Below are 18,570 nucleotides of genomic sequence, written 5' to 3'. Positions count from 1 at the left end.
GTCCAAGATTGAGCCTAGGAATGTCAAGGAAGCCTTGACTGATGAGTTCTGGATCAATGCCATGCAGGAAGAGTTAGGTCAATTCAAGAGAAATGAAGTATGGGAACTGGTTCCAAGACCTGAAGGAATAAATGTCATTGGAACAAAGTGGATGTACAAGAATAAATCTGATAAACAAGGGGTGGTTACTAAAAATAAAGCAAGATTAGTAGCACAGGGATACACTCAAGTTGAAGGAGTTGACTTTGATAAAACATTTGCCCATGTAGCTCGCCTTGAGACCATTAGACTATTGCTTGGAGTGGCATGTATTCTGAAGTTTAAACTGTTCCAAATGGATGTAAAAAGTGCCTTCTTGAATGGCTACTTAAATGAGGAAGTATATGTTGAACAACCTAAAGGATTTACAGATCCAAATCTTCCAAAGCATGTGTAAAAGTTGAGGAAAGCCCTCTATGGTTTGAAACAAGCTCCTAGGGCTTGGTATGATAGACTTACAGTGTTCCTCACTAACAATGGATACAGGAAGGGAGGCATTGACAAGACCCTATTTGTTAAGAATGAAGGAGGAAAACTCATGGTGGCTCAAATATATGTGGATGATATTGTGTTTGGTGGGATGTCAGATCAGATGGTCGAACATTTTGTTAAACAAATGCAGTCTGAATTTGAAATGAGCCTTGTTGGAGAGCTGACCTATTTTCTTGGGCTACAAGTCAAGCAGATGGAAGATTCTATCTTTCCATCTCAAAGCAAATATGCCAAAAACATTGTTAAGAAGTTTGGCATGGAGAATGCAAGTCATAAAAGGACACCTGCTCCTACATATATGAAAGTCTCCAATGATAAAAATGGTGTTAGTGTAGATCAAAGTCTCTACAGAAGCATGATAGGAAGTCTGATATATCTCACAGCAAGACGACCTGACATTGCTTTTGCTGTAGGTGTTTGTGCTAGATATCAAGTTAAACCAAAAGTCAGTCACATAAACCAAGTGAAAAGGATACTGAAATATGTCAATGTCATCAGTGACTATGGGATGTTGTATACTCATGGATCTGGATCTATGCTGACTGGATACTGTGATGCTGACTGGGCTGGAAGTGTTGATGATAGGAAAAGCACATTAGGAGGATGTTTATTCTTGGGGAACAACTTAATATCATGGTTTAGTAAGAAACAAAATTGTGTGTCCCTGTCCACTGCTGAAGCTGAATACATAGCAGCTGGAAGTAGTTGTTCTCAACTGGTTTGGATGAAACAGATGCTGACTGAATACAATGTCACGCAAGATGTCATGACATTGTATTGTGACAACCTGAGTGCTATAAATATTTCTAAGAATCCTATTCAGCACAGCAGGACAAAACACATTGATATTCGTCATCATTTTATTAGAGAACTAGTGGAAGAGAAAATCATAGCCCTGGAGCATGTTACTACTGAAACGCAATTAGCTGATGTATTTACAAAGGCTTTGGATGCTAATTAATTTGAATGTCTAAGAGGGAAATTAGGGATTTGTATCCATGAGAATTTATAGCAATTAATTTGGAGTGGAAAAGGTAATAAAAATATTGTCTGCCCACTTAAAAGAAATTGCCCCATTTATGGTAAATCATTACCTAGTATTGGAACTTCCATCTATAGCATTTTCACACGCAACCTCAGCTCAAACATTTCCACCTTCCTCAAACTTCATCGACATTCTCTGCTAGGGAAACAGAAATCCTTTCACAAGCTTAACAAGATGTCACAACATCCTTCACCTTCTAGTTTTAAAAACACCAAACCTGTGCACAAAGCTAGAACACCCTCTATGGATTTTCTTAATGAAGACATTTTGGAAGTGATTCCCCTATCAGTCATCCCAAGCGACGCTCTTGGTCCATCCTCCACTGCAGGACATACTCAAGGTAACAGTTCTGATAACCCTACCTCTAAGGATGACATGCATCATACTGATTGTGTCATTAGAAATCTTGTCACGAGGATCCTTAATGAAGGACACTCAGTAAAGGGAGTTTCTACTCCTCTATCGAGAAGGGACCCCTCTCCTGAGGTTGAACCTCACAATGAGAAAGATGATGATTCATCTAGGTCTGAGAAAGATATTGCTGCAGAAGGATTATGTTCTTTAGGGAAAACCTTGCCTAGTAAGAAATCTGTAGATGCTTCTCAGTCTAAGAAGCATGACTCTGCCAAGAAAGTGATTGACTTGGAAGATGAGAGCTCAGATGATGAAGATGATAGTTTGCTTCAGCACTTGAAGCCAAGTGTTGCTAAGAGGATGAAGACTAGAAAGGGTAGGTCTGTGGCTGAGATGATAACAACCAAATATGCTAAGAAGGGTACTGTTGTAGGCCCCTCAAAGTCTTGGAGTAAAATGGAGGTAAAGAAGAGAAAGGTAAGAGAAAGTTCTGATTCAGAGGAAGATGTTGAAGACGATGTCCCTGACATCTCTCCTGCCAAAAAGTCAACTGTTAGAAAATCCCATGCAAAGGTTGTTGTTGTACACTTGGATAACATTTCCTTCCATCTTGAAGATGGTGCAGCAAAGTGGAAATTTGTAATCCAAAGGAGAGTGGTTGTGGAAAGATAACTGGGAAAGGATGTTGTGGAGGTTAAGGAGGTCATGGACCCGATTAAGTCTACTGGATTAATGAAAACTGTTAGTGGGTTATGTCAGTGTTTTGAAGGTCTTGTTAAAGAATTTATGGTGAACATCCTTGAGGACATTGCTGATAAGAACAACAAAGAGTTTTGTAAGGTGTTTGTTAAAGGAAAGTGTGTGAAGTTCTCTCCAACTGTGATTAATAAGTTCCTAGGAAGAGGAACAAAAGGTGTTGGTGAACTAGAGGCCACAAACAATGAGGTATGTAGGGAAATAACTGCTGGACAGGTCAAGGAGTGGCCAAGCAAGAAGCATCTCTCTACTGGAAAATGTAGCGGTGTATTCGTCACTTTATGATTTATTGATTAAATCAAAAGCAAAGCATACAAAGAATCGAGTCGCCACCGCACTTTTATTTATCCAAAGGAATGGCTAAAAAGCGAACAAAAGCCTAAGAAGTTTTACACATAGAAAACTAATGAAAGATCATAGAATCTGGGTAAGGGGTTAATTACACAATGGGAAGGTGTTAGGCACCCAAAACGTCCTAGGTACTCCTAGGGAGCCCTTTTCACACTTGTTGTACGAAATGTTATTTGTTATGAAAATATTATTGTGCAAACATGATTGGGAAGATGAGAAAAGAATATACAATTTATTGTTTTTGTGTTTGAACGGATGAACCCGTTGCCTACGTACCTTTCCATGGAAGGTAAGGATCAAAATGCCGTAGTTCGGCTAAAAGATTTCCAAAATATGAGTGGGTTCATTTTAAAACAAAAGCCCTTAGGTCTTTCGTTATCCACGGGAGAAAACTCAACCTTATACAAACAACAAGTCCACCATGTGAGAAAAGCTTCAACTTGCTAGTGAGGGGTTAACCCTATAATAAGCAAGGAAGTCTTACAATTCAATCACTAAGGACAAGAAGGTGAGATTAATATCAACCAACTAGGATAAATCAAACCTATGGCTAATGTATGAAAACTTAACAAGAATGGACAAAGCCACAAAACAATTGAATGAGTTGGATTAACTAATTAGGATTTATTCACAAAAGATGGTCAAAGTATGATTAGAATTCAATTCAAAGAAATATTATGAAATGGAGTTTGAAAAATCAAAGGCCTAAAGCCTAGGTTTCTAATTTGAAAAGAGATGAAAATGTTTGCACAATATTTGTCAAAGTTTTTGAATTAACGTGTGAAAAGGGAGTTTTGAAAACACACACAAAAATGGAAGGGTGAGGAAGTAAAACTTTTTAGATGTTCACCTCTTGAAATCATATGTAGATGATTCAAGTGATTCCTTTGGAATAGGCAATGAGCAAATAAGCAAATGAGAAATGGATACCGGATGCCAATCAATGGACTTATACCAATCTCCTAAACAAACATGGATACCGGATACCAATCAATGGATTTACACCAATCTCACAAACAAAACAATGATACCAGATGCCAATCAATGGACTTACACTAGTCTCACAAACAAACATGGATACCGGATACCAATCAATGGATTTACACCAATCTCCTAAAACAAAACAATGATACCGGATGCCAATCAATGGACTCATACCAATCTCACAAACAAACATGGATACCGGATACCAATCAATGGATTTACACCAATCTCCTAAAACAAAACAATGATACCAGATGCCAATCAATGGACTTATACTAGTCTCACACCATATCATTGGAACAACTGCCAAGTAATGGACTTTTGCTTGTCTCCTCCATGGACAAAGCAAAAATGCTATAAAGCAAAGTTTATGAAATGATATACAAATGATGATGATAAATGCACTAAGGCACACTCAAGCAGATATGCACAGATGAATCAAGTAAGCAACCACACAAGTCAATTAGCACACACTATATACAAGCAATTAGGCTCAAGCAAGGTTAGACTTTAAAGTCAACTGGAATGGGGTATGTTGTGCTCTTAACCTTAACATTGAGAGTTAAGGTGAAGCAGATGAAATGGAGATGAGGGGTGTGCCTCATAGCTCTTATCCCTGGTCAGGGAGAGCATTGAATAATAGAATGTGTGGGAGTTCAGAAAGTTGGAACTCTTCTCCACAAATGATTTGACTCTATAAGATCTTGGGTTAATATCCACAATGCATCAACATGTTATGTGAGCAAAGGGATGACACACTGAATAGTAGGAGATGGACTACACATCTCTTTTATCTACCAATTGCCTCATATGAGGACTTTTCCTGCTTGGCACAAAGAGTAAACAATCACAAGCATTGCCTCTTAAGGAGGACTTCAGACAGGTGCCTGACCACATAACAGGCCAGGTCTTCCAGACTACATGAAGAAGAGAGGTTATACCTAAGTGGTTAAGCAACCAAGCAAAAGCAAGTTCAAAGTGAACTTAAGCAACTAATGTACCTGTGGAAACATCAAACAAATCAGTACAACTATACAGACAAACAACCAACAGTTAATGCAACAGATAACCAATATACACAATGTGTAAGCCAAAAGTCAAACTCAAGAGAGTCAACATCAACCTACAAAACACACATTAGTAATCAAAAGCAAATATCAAATGCTCTCAAGATGAGGCATCATCAATTGTGTAACTTGAATGTGTAACCTGAAACAAAGCTTAAAACATGAGAGGCAAACCACTAGGTCAAAGACTAGGGTCAAAGATGAGGAAAAACTCCAAAACAGAGACTGAAATTTAACATGAAGAAACTTCAAACAATTATTGACACATTGCAAAAAGTCTCACATCAATATCATTTACCAAATGCATTTCACAAACTAAACATGACAAGGTATGCAAGTTGTGAGCACATTGAGACATCAGCATGAACAAATGCACATAAATTCAAAAATGATTCAAATAATCTTGAGAAAATTCACGGATGAACAGAACATACAACATGATCAACACACCAAAAATTAGAGCAATTGGACATGATTAGGCATGGTAATCAAATTGTATAAGGCAAGGCAATCAAAACAAACTCAAATATGACACCAAATGACACATCAACTTAGCACAAGCCTAAAACAGAAATGAAACATGGTAAAAACCTCAAATCAAAGCCAAAATAATCTTCAACATGTCTAGAAACAATGTGTAAAATTTCACATCCATTGGATAAACCACAAGCATTTCATGATCAAATGAAAACCAAGACTATTCAAAAGCTCACACATGGCAATCCAGAAAGAAAAATCTCAATCAAATCAGAAATCAATCAAATAATTCCCAGAAAAATCATGACCATTTAAATCACCACATGAAGCATCATACAAAAAATCACATCAATTGGAATTCATTTGATATGGCAAATCAATTAATCAAGTTGGACAAGCAAAGGTGTGACACAAATTGTCACACCTACATTCACATGATCATAAAACAGAAACCACAAATGGTAAAAATGCAAACTCAACACCAAAATGTCCAGCCAAGAGTCTAGTTTCAACATGTCAAATTTCATAGGCATTGGATTAAATCTCAGCATTTCACAAATGGAGAAGCAAGGTAATGTACAAAAAGCATACATGTTAACAAACCCTAGGGCAAAATAAAAACCAGCCATGCACAATTTGTGAAAAAATGATCATAAAATTCTAGACAGAAAATGTGACATCATGCAAAAAACCACACAATTTTTGGAGCAATATTCAATTTAATATGATTTTATGAAGTTAAAGAAAATAAAAAAAATGCATGAAACATGTAATAGAAATAATGGAGGGAAATAGCAAATAACATGAAGCATATTTGAATTTTGCATCCGGCTGGAATCGAAGTGAGGCAATATTTGAAATGGATGGCGCGCTAAGCTGCAACATGGACCAATAACATTCAAACCCTAAGCTAATGCATGCAAGCGCTGGGAAATCCGCAGGAAACATGAAGGTTGCATGAAAATTCGCAGGAAACGAAGAACATATGAAGAACATGATGAAGATCGTGAAGATCTTCATCCAGATTTTCCAGAAATTTCCAAAATGCACAGAAATCATCATGGCGCATATCATTGCAAAGGTCTTGCATCATACAACATGAATCCACAAACAAATCAACAAGAAACAACTAAACACGCACGGATCGAATGAAAGAAGAATCATCATCAAAAATTCAATTAATCAGTTCTCACTCAATTCAACACGAAATTGCACGATTCAAAGCCTAAATTACTCAGCATCATCAGATCTATCATAATATGGCAATGAAAATCAAAATTATGAGATGCGATTTTTTATGACCTCTTGTAGAACAGTGCTGGAATTGGTGTTGTTCAAGCCTTGTCGTGCTCAATATCTCCTCTAGAACTCTTGTATGGATGATTGGAAGAGGAATTACAGCTCAATTGCACACGAACTTGCAAGAATTTGGATTCACCATTGATGTTCAAAGCTTCGAGTATTCCACAAAAACAACACCAATTGCTATGGATCTTCCTTCAATCTTGCTCAAGAACTCTCCAAAAGCACGAATCAACCAAAGGAAATGCAAATTGTTGAAGAATTAGAGAGAAAATTTTGAGAGAAAAAAAGTGTGAAAAATTCTAGATCTGAAAAATGAAGTGTTGTTAGCAGAAAATCTGTTAGGGTTTGTCTTATATACCCCCTCCTAATCAAGTTCTTAATCATACTTAAGCTTATGGCAATTGGATTAGTGAAAACAAGGTGCAAATGCAAAATGGCCATTTCACCCTATGCATGAACATCATGGTGAACAGTGCACGTGATTCACTTGATTTTCACTTAAAATTATGTTTTGGAGCTATTGGCAATGAGAGAATGCTCAAACAATTAGCCAATTCTAAACTTTGAAAATTCCCTCCAAAAATCAAGTGAAATATCAAATGTTCATGTGATCATAATTCATGAAATGCAATGCATGATTATGAAATTATAGGTCAAAACAAGAATAATGCAAAAAGAGCCATGCAATTTAGAGCTTTGGTTGAGAAGTTATGCACTTTTGAATCTTCAAGTACACTTGGCCATGTTTTGATCATATCTCTTCAACCACACATGAGAAATGGATGATCTTGGACTTTTTGGAAATGGGAGAGAAAGATCTACAAATTTCATGTTCAACAAAATTTCATTTGAAGCTTTCTTGATGATGTAATTTGAAGTTGAAGTTGGGTTAAAACCTTTCCATTTTTGGAAAATTCAAATTATAGGTCACTTTCTATTTTTGGCAAATTTTGACTGGACCTCAAATCCTTCAATGAGAGTGTTTAAAATGTCAAATGAGACTTGCTTGAACATGAATGAAGTATTTCTAATCACTTCCCACCTCCAAATCCACAATTGACTTGGCAGTTGACTTTCTAGGCTTTCAGTTGACCTGTCAATGTTCTGATGAAATTCAAACCTCTACCACTTGGGATTTTGATTCAAAATGATGTCATAGCTCATGTAAGCTCTTGTGAATGAATGTGGTGTGCAAATTCTCAAGAATGGCCACCACCTATTGCTCAATGACTGCCTTTGACTGTCTTGACTGTTGATTGCTTCATCTGCAAGACAAGGGTTAGATGACATATTTTTGTACTTTTGGTTAGTGGTAAAAAGAAATGCAATGATATACAAATGAAAAACATGCTTGGTGATCAAGAATCACACTCAAAAGCTAACCCACCCACAGGGAAGGAGGCAAGGTGCACAATGATCCTTGAGGCAATGATATGATATGATATGATGCCATGAGGGATCTTAGGGACAAAATTGGGGTCTTACAGATGCCCCTATTTAAGGTCATTCTAGCCAGAGGAGTGAAGTTTAGAAATCTTCATCTCGACGCGGTAGAATGGGCTTAAATAACAGTAATGAGACAAATTTTGGTCCCTAACAGACCTCATGATGCAGATGTATGCAATGCAAAAGACAACTCTATGGGAATATGGGTCCACAAAGAAAAGACGATCCATCGGAGTAATACGCTCACCAGGAACAGAGACTCTAATCGGACTCTCATGGGGATAAAGAAAAAAGAATGCGTGAGCAGGACACGACTATGAATTTAGGGTAAAATTGACACGGCGTGAACAAGACACGATTGGACTAGAGACCTCACTGGGAAGTGAAGGACTCAAACAGGGAAAAGAAGAATTCCAAAGGAAGACACATCCATTGGAAAGACACAAGCCGACTCAAACTATCCACAAAGGATACTTCGGATAAAAATCCAGACTCGGACCAAGGAAAAGATTCACAAAGAACCTCCCTGCCGGGGAAAAATTGCATATGTTGGGGAAAACGCCAATACCGCAAAAGGGTAAAAATCACAACGGAAACTCCACTGGAGAAGGTCTAACAAAGAGACTCTCCTGGAGAAGCAACAAAGAATGAGGTGTTACCGGTATAAGGGTGAGAGATATCAATCGATCAAACATCTGAGAAAGACCTGACAAAGGTACATCAACTCAGGAAAATCTGACTCCACAGGGGACCAAAGTCATAATAGGGAGCAGAAAGGAAGGAACACCAGGGATACCGGTTACTGGGTATATAATAGGTGACCGACCGAAGCGTGAATTGGTATATATGCCAAAACACTCATCATCCGAAAGGAGGGCTTGAAAAAGCAAATCGACTTTCAGGATGGACATTCGAATCCACAACGGGAAAACGAATCTTACTCAACTGGGGACACAAACCCAAAGAGTGCATCAGATATAATATCCATTACCGTCAGAACGTGGATAGTATACTCGCATGAGATATATTATCTATTACCGTTAGAACGTAGACAATATACTCGCATGGAAGGAAACACCAGGGATACCGGTTACTGGGTATATAATAGGTGACCTACCGAAAACGTGAATTGGTATATATGCCAAGACACTCATCATCCAAAACACAAACTTGTTAAAGGATGGATATTCGATTCTACAAAGAATACGAGTCTTACTCCGCTGGGGAAAATCAACAAAGGATTCCAACCAAAGAGCGAAAGAGATATATTATTCATTACCGTCAGAACGTGAATAATACACTCGAAAAGGAAGAGACACCAAAGATACCGGTTACTGGGTATATAATAGGTGGTCAACCAAAAAAGAGAGACGATCGATACCGCAACAACAGGGTAAACGAAAGATAACTCACAGAGGATAAATTGCAAGCATCCGGCAATCATCCAGGAAACAAAGAATATTCGATTCCACGAAGGAAACATGAATCTTACTCGACTGGGGAAACACAACAGGTTTCGACTGAAGAGTGCATGAAATATATTATCCATTACCGTCAGAACGTGGATAACATACTCGCATGGAAGATTATCCACAACCGGTTACTGGGTTAATAAAGAATAAATCAACCGAAAAGAAAGGCATCGGGATACCAAAACTAGGTATATAAAGATGCCCAATCAAAGGGAGCAACAATCATTACCAAGCAAACGGGTAAATGAAAGAAGACTCACCGAGGATGAATTGCATAAACAGCAATTATCCACAAGGACTTGCTGGCGACTTCAAAGGGGATAAAATTGCAGGCAAACGGCAATTATCCAGAAGCAAGGAGGGAATATCAACATAAATATTGAATGAAGATAACCACAAAGAGTAACCATCATCGGTTAGGATGAACAACAAGGTTAACTCTGCAAAGGGGAGAAATTAGGGTTTACAACTACCGAATACGGGGTAGAAGACCAAAACTCTGGCTGGGGATAGGGTTGCTAGCATCCGGCAATTATCCACAAGAAAGCACAGACTCCGTTGGGAATAAAACCACAACAACATAGGATTTACAACTACCGAATACTGGGTAGAAGACCACAAAATCCACCATCAACCAGAACGAACCACTAAGGTTACCTCTGCTAGGGGAAAAGAGATGGGACTTATAACTATCGAATACGGGGTAGTAGCCAACAAACTCTGATGAGGATAAAAGATAGGGTTTACATCTACCGAATACGGGGTAGAAAACCAACAACTCCACGTGGGGAATGAAGGAAATCACAAATCCGCACGGGAACAAAAATAGGGTTTATAACAAACCACCAACTGCTGAAGAGCAGAAAAACTAGGATTTACGACTACCGAATACTGGGTAGAAAACCAAACAAACTCTTGCTGAGGAATAAAAGGTATATAACCACAAATTCTACCAAGAAGAGGGAACATAGGACTTACAACTACCGGTATGAGGGTAGAGGCCCAAAAGATTCCACTGGGGATAAAAAGAATTATTTCCGGTTACTGGGCAATTCATTCATTTATTCCACAGGGAAGCACGAGAAACAGTTGACAAATAGCCAATTCGGGATTGACCCGAAAAGATAGACTGAATTAAGACTCGTCCTATGAGGATATAACTCAATAGGAAAATCCATCCCAATATATGTGTTGGGAGGAAACGTAAGAAACCGTCATCCACGAGGATATATCTCGGTGGGGAACTGCAGAAGAAAAGACAGACACTTTCTGCTTATGGGGCTGACTCTATATGGAGAGATTAAGCACCCGACATCTGCTTGGGAAGATCTATTGGAGATCTATATCACCCATAGCAGGAGACAACAAACAAGAGATATATGGCAAAAAATGCGACATGAATATCTGAATGTTTATGATTATGCATGAATATGCGTGATTTATGTTTGAGGAATGCTGACAAAACAGACATTTCTAACACAAACAGGCCCAGGAATCAAACGCCCGGTACTACACTTCCAGAGGAAAAACCAACTGGAAAGCCAATCTGCTGGAGATCTACATGCTGACAAGCAAAGATCTGCGGGAAGCAAACAAAACCAGAGATATCACGAAATCACAAAATCTCTGAGTGATGGATCAACAATCAACCCAACTGGAGTACAGAAAGTCACAACAGGCAACAACGACCACAAAGACAAATCTGTTGGGGAAATGGAGAAATCCCGAGATATCTGCAGGGGGATCCTCAGTATCAACTGGGAAACAAGAGTTCACTGCACAGACGATAACTGCCACGACAGCAACTTCCAAATAACTCCGCTGGGGAACAACCCACAAAGGGAGAACAAATCATCCACGTAGAATCTAACTGCATAAGCAACTCTACTAGGAAAAATATCAGCCACTCCATCGGGGAATACACCCACTGAGGAAAGAATAGATCACACAAGTAGATTCTGCAACAAGCCACTCTACTAGGGATCAAGAGCATCAGGAAATCAACCAAATCTATGGATAATAGGTCACCAACCGGCCCAACTGGGGAAAACAACTCCGGCGGGGATCCTGACTCTGTTGGGGACTCTGGGGATAAAGGGGAATATCACCTATGCAATCCACCATGCCACAAATCTACTGGCGTCTTTACTAGGGGATCCACTGGGGAAATCCACCTGGGAATGAGGAGGAGAGCTGGGGATCAACCACCAAATGCTGAACCTTCCAAGAATAAACCCACAACTGCCGAGGAGGAAAATAAACACTGCTCTGCTGAAGGGATAAGAGGTAAAGACCTCAACAAGCACTCCGATGGGGAGATATAGCATCAAATGCAGTATATCATATTAACAACTCTGCTAGCGACAGTGCTGAGAAGAGAAGCAACAACTCCGTTGGCGTCTGCACTGGGGAGAGTGATGGGGTACCGGGGTCTCAAACCACCTACTACCGAATCTTCCAAAGGAAAGCACCCATGCTGGGGAGAAAAACTGTTGGAGAGGACTATGAAGTCCTAACAACACTCTGCTTGGGGAACAACCCCAACAAAAGCTCTGCTTGGGGAACAACCCCAACAAAAGCTCTGCTTGGGGAACAACCCTAACAACAATCTGGATAAAGAGGATACAGCCGTGCCAGGAATATGAACAAATGTCTTACCTATTGGAAATCATGCCACCCTTGGGAGAGCACTGAGAAATTCTTGAGTATCCTTTCATCATTGTGAATGTTCACTTTGTTTAAAACAACAATTTTTGAAAAATTTATTTGTTTAAAACAATGACATTTTATCAATTAAAACATGCAAAACATTTGTTGAATTGAAACAAATAAGAGTGCAAATAATTGGATAAAAAGCTCAAATTGATTTGATGGAATGGTAGCCTGCAAATGGCAAGACTCCATAGATTTGTACAAATTTGAAATCAGTGATGTATATTGGAAGAGGGCTACATTGAACATAATGATCCTTTCTCTACCAATTTGAATCTCGATGTATTCGAAGTTTCAGTCGACGACGAATCGAGAGCCTCTGACGAAAAGACGGCTGTGGAACAGAAAGTCTTGTCAAGATGCAGTTACTTGCCAAATCCCTAATTTTTGCCTAGATTGCCCCAGGGTGAGGTACTCAATCTAGCGGGATGCAAATATTCTTTTTTCATATCTCTAACTTTTGCCTGGATCACCCTTTCGGGTTCTCCACCGAGACGCTCATTTTTGCCTAAGCCGCCCTTTCGGGTTTTCAACTTAGCGAGCTATTCTGTTTTTCTTTTGCATGTACTTTTTTTTAGGCAAAGTATTTCTTGACTGCATCTGAATTCACAGGACGAGTGATATCCTCCCCATCCATTGTTGTAAGCATCAAAGCTCCGCCTGAAAAGGCTCTCTTAACAACATATGGACCTTCATAGTTTGGAGTCCACTTGCCCCTGGAATCGGGCGCGAAAGACAAGACTTTCTTGAGCACGAGGTCACCTTCTCGGAACACACGAGGTTTGACCTTCTTATCGAATGCTTTCTTCATTCTCTGCTGATATAACTGACCATGGCACATGGCAGTCAATCGTTTTTCTTCAATCAATTTCAGTTGGTCATAACGACTCTGAATCCATTCAGCATCAGTCAACTTGGCTTCCATCAAGACTCTCATTGATGGGATCTCCACCTCTACTGGGAGAACAACCTCCATGCTGTAAACAAGAGAAAAAGGGGTTGCCCCTGTTGAAGTGCGGACAGACGTACGATAACCATGCAAAGCAAATGGAAGCATCTCATGCCAATCTTTATACGTAACTGTCATCTTCTGGATAATCTTCTTGATATTCTTATTAGCAGCTTCAACAGCCCCATTCATCTTTGGTCTGTAAGGAGAGGAATTATGGTGTGCAATCTTGAACTCAGCGCACAACTCATCCATCATCTTATTATTCATATTAGATCCATTATCAGTAATGATCTTATCTGGCACACCATAACGGCAAATCAACTGGTTCTTGATAAACTTCACAACCACCTGCCTGGTCACATTCGCATACGAAGCGGCTTCAACCCATTTGGTGAAGTAGTCAATCGCTACGAGAATAAACCTGTGTCCGTTAGACGCTTTCGGTTCAATCATGCCGATCATGTCGATTCCCCACATAGAGAAAGGCCATGGTGATGAAATCACATTCAGAAGTGTCGGAGGAATATGAATCTTATCCGCGTAAATCTGACACTTGTGGCATTTCTTCACATATTTGCAGCAGTCAGACTCCATTGTCAGCCAATAGTAGCCTACTCTCAACATCTTTCTAGCCATGGCATGTCCATTGGAATGAGTACCAAATGAACCCTCATGGACCTCATTCATCAACAGGTTTGCTTCGTGTCTATCCACGCATCTGAGCAAAACCATGTCAAAATTTCTCTTATACAGCACTTCACCACTGAGGTAGAAACTGCCTGACAACCTTCTCAAAGTTTTCCTATCTTTCACAGATGCCCCAGGCGGGTAGACCTGGTTCTGGAGGAAATTCTTGATATCAAAATACCAAGGCTTGTCATCATTCACTTCTTCAACTGCAAACACGTGAGCTGGTCTATCCAAGCGCATCACGACAATATTAGGAACTTCATTCCAATACTTGACCACAATCATGGAAGCAAGCGTAGCAAGAGCATCTGCCATCCAATTATCCTCTCGAGGAATATGATGAAAGTCAACTTCTGTAAAGAACGTTGAAATCCTCCTCGCATAATCTCTGTACGGAATGAGACCTGGCTGATTCGTCTCCCATTCACCCTTTATCTGATTGACAACCAGGGCCGAATCACCATACACATCAAGATGTTTGATTCTCAAATCAATACATTCTTCCAATCCCATAATACAGGCCTCATACTCAGCCATATTATTCGTGCATTTGAAAGTTAGCCTTGCTGTAAACGGAATATGTGTGCCATGAGGAGTAATGATTACTGCCCCAATACCGTTTCCGTACTGATTTACAGCGCCATCAAACACCATCGTCCATCTGGAACCAGGTTCTGGACCTTCATCAAGTGTAGGCTCATCACAATCTTTCATTTTCAAATACAGAATCTCCTCATCTGGGAATTCGTACTGAACAGACTAATGATCTTCAATCGGCTGGTGCGCTAAGTGGTCAGCCAAGATACTACCTTTGATAGCTTTCTGAGCTCGATACTCGATATCATACTCAGACAACAACATCTGCCAACGGGCAATCCTCCTAGTTAAAGCAGGCTTCTCAAAGATATACTTGATTGGATCCATTCGGGATATCAACCAAGTTGTATGATTTATCATGTACTGGCGCAAACGCTTAGCATCCCAAGCCAAAGCACAGCACGTCTTCTCAAGCATAGAGTACCGAGACTCACAATCAGTAAACTTCTTACTGAGGTAGTAGATAGCGGATTCTTTCTTCCCTGATTCATCTTGTTGACCGAGTACACAACCCATCGAGTCTTCAAGAACAGTCAGATACATAATCAGAGGTCTTCCTTCCACAGGCGGAGACAAAATCGGAGGTTCAGACATATACTCTTTGATACTGTCGAAAGCTTTCTGGCAATCTTCGGTCCAATCATGAGACTGATCTTTTCGGAGGAGCTTGAATATCGGCGCACATGTGGCAGTCATGTGGGATATAAATCTGGAAATATAGTTCAAGCGGCCAAGAAAACCTCGGACTTGCTTCTCAGTTTTGGGTGCAGGCATCTCTTGTATTGCTTTGACCTTTGCAGGATCAACTTCAATACCTCTCTCGCTGACAACAAAACCCAACAACTTGCCGGAACGGACTCCAAATGTACATTTGTTCGGATTCAGGCGAAGTCTAAACTTCCTCAAACGCTGAAAAAGCTTCAACAAATGCTCAACATGTTCAACTTCCGTTCGGGACTTAGCAATCATATCATCAACATAGACCTCTATCTCCTTGTGCATCATATCATGAAACAAGGTAGTCATAGCTCGTTGATTCGTGGCTCCGACATTCTTCAAACCGAAGGGCATCACTCGATAACAGAATGTTCCCCAAGGTGTGATGAATGTTGTCTTCTCCATATCCTCGGGTGCCATCTTGATTTGATTATAACCGGAAAATCCGTCCATAAAGGAAAAGACTTTGAATTTAGCTGTATTGTCTACCAACATATCAATGTGTGGTAGAGGGAAATCATCTTTAGAACTAGCCTTATTTAAATCTTTGTAATCAACACACATACAGACTTTTCCGTCTTTCTTAGACACATGCACAATATTGGCCACCCATAGAGGATATGTAGAAGTCACCAGAAACCCCGCATCAATTTGCTTCTGAACTTCCTCTTTGATCTTCACTGCCATATCTGGATGAGTTCTTCTGAGCTTCTGCTTCACAGGCACGCACTCAGGCTTCAAAGGCAGGTAATGTTGCACAATATCTGTATCTAGACCTGACATGTCTTCATACGACCAAGCAAAGATATCTGAATATTCTCGTAGCAAACTGATCAACCCCTTCTTGACAGACTCTTCAAGAAGTGCCCCAATCCTCACCATACGAACACAATCTTCAGACCCCAAGTTGATTGTTTCCAGATCTTCGAGATGCGGCTGAATGACCTTCTTCTCGTGCTCAAGGAGACGGGTAATCTCATCAGGAATCCCTTCAACATCATCTTCCTTTGCCTCGAATACAGGGAATTCAAAATTGGGAGATGGCGTTGGATCATTATGTTCAATGGGTTTTAGAATCAACCTGCATAATAATTTTGGATAAAAAACTTTAGAATTTAAACAAGCAAACCATTATGCAGATGAAAAGATTGTTTTTATTCTTGTTTTTATGGGTTTTTTGTGATCACTGATTTCATGCAAAAGCAAAAAGTGAAAACAAATGGAATAACAAATGTTTAACAATGCATTAATTGAATGAAATATCATTGTATAAATGCTGCCAACAATGTCATCACTTCTCCTTTTGGCATGGGAGAAGGGTTCTGAACAAAGTGAACCATTACTCTGATCTATGAATGACTGTAGGAACATCTACAGCGACCCAATTGTGGCAGACACCACCAGGTATGATGAAGTTGCTCAAATCCTCTGCATCCTCTTCCAAGATAGCAGCAGCTTCCTCAGGTTGATCAGCATGGATGAAACCTCCACTCTTGAACAAACCTTGCTCGTTGAATGCCCCAGAAGAATAGCCAATGCCAGCCCAGGATTTATTGTCTTCAAGCTCGATCATCTTCCCCAAACCAGCAACTGCACCACATTCAATGGCCAGTTTTGCATCGCGATAGGAAGCAAATGAAGGAGACTTCTTCTCAATCGGCTCAGCAATAGATAAAGCTTGGAAAGGAGTTCCAACTTCATCCTCAGCATCAATATATGAGAAAGAAGACAAGTGGCTAACCAGGAGAGCCTTTTCTCCCCCTACCACAACCAGTTTCTTATTCTTAACAAATTTCAGCTTCTGGTGTAGGGTGGATGTCACGGTGCCAGCCTCGTGAATCCATGGTCTACCAAGGAGACAACTATAAGATGGGTGGATATCCATAACCTGGAAGGTGATTTGGAAATCACTAGGTCCAATCTTGATTGGGAGATCAACTTCCCCAATCACGGTCTTACGTGACCCATCAAAAGCCTTCACAACAACACCACTCTGCCTCATGGGAGGCCCCTGATACGACAATCGAGAGAGTGTGGTCTTTGGAAATACATTTAGGGATGACCCAGTGTCCACCAGTACGTTGGACATAGCATCGGTCTTGCAATTCATGGATATATGTAAAGCCATGTTGTGGTCTCTTCCCTCCTCAGGGAGATCAGCGTCACAGAAACTCAAAGTGTTGCAAGCAGTGATGTTTGCAACGATACTATCAAACTGTTCAATCATGACATCATGATCAACATAAGCCAGATCCAAAACTTTCTGCAGAGCCTCCCTATGGGGTTCTGAATTCAGAAGCAAAGATAGCACGGAGATTTTGGATGGCGTTTGTAGAAGCTGGTCTACAACGTTGTACTCACTCTTCTTGATGAGCCTCAACATCTCATCACATTCTTCATTCACAGTGCCACTCGGGCCAACAGAAGAAACAGGAGTCTTTTGTACAGAGGAGGGTTTGGCAACAGCAGGTGCCGGATTCTGAACATTCACAGCAGTCCCAACCGGATGCTCAACAGAATCAGAAACAACGGCTCTAGCCTGAGGCTTAGGCGCAGAAAACACACGACCGCTACGGGTCAATCCGCTCACGTCAGCAATATTAACCACAGAAGTAGAAGGCAACGACACTTCTTTCCCATCTTCCACAGCAACGGGATTATATCGGAAAGGAATAGCTTTATCCGAAGTGTCGTACCTCATATGAAAAAAATGGGGATACGACCTAGAGCAAAGCGCAATCGCACGCTCGCAATGATGGACTGAACAGAGTCGCCACCGAACTTTATTTATTCCTAAAAGGGAAAGGGAAAATATCGATAAAACCCAAGAAAAAAACGACAATGATTATTGGTCGTCGCAACCAAATCAGGGTTCGGGAGTCGATTACGCAAGGGGAAGGTATTAGCACCCCTCACGTCCGTTGTACTCAACGGGAACCATTAGGTCAGTTGTGAGCGTTAATGTTAGTTTGAAATGTTAGGCTTTTCAAGTTATTAGGTGAGAAAGAAAGAATAGAAGAGAGGAAAATGTTTTTGGATTTTTAACGAAGGACTAAACCTAAGTTTTTTATTAGTGGGCCTGACAAGATTTACAAATCCTGCTCCTACGTATCT

The sequence above is a fragment of the Lathyrus oleraceus genome, chromosome 6 (genome assembly GCF_024323335.1).
Source record: "Lathyrus oleraceus cultivar Zhongwan6 chromosome 6, CAAS_Psat_ZW6_1.0, whole genome shotgun sequence".
Classification (NCBI taxonomy): Eukaryota; Viridiplantae; Streptophyta; class Magnoliopsida; order Fabales; family Fabaceae; genus Lathyrus; species Lathyrus oleraceus.
The sequence above is the reverse complement of the archived record's forward strand: the minus strand, read 5'-3'. Positions refer to the sequence as shown.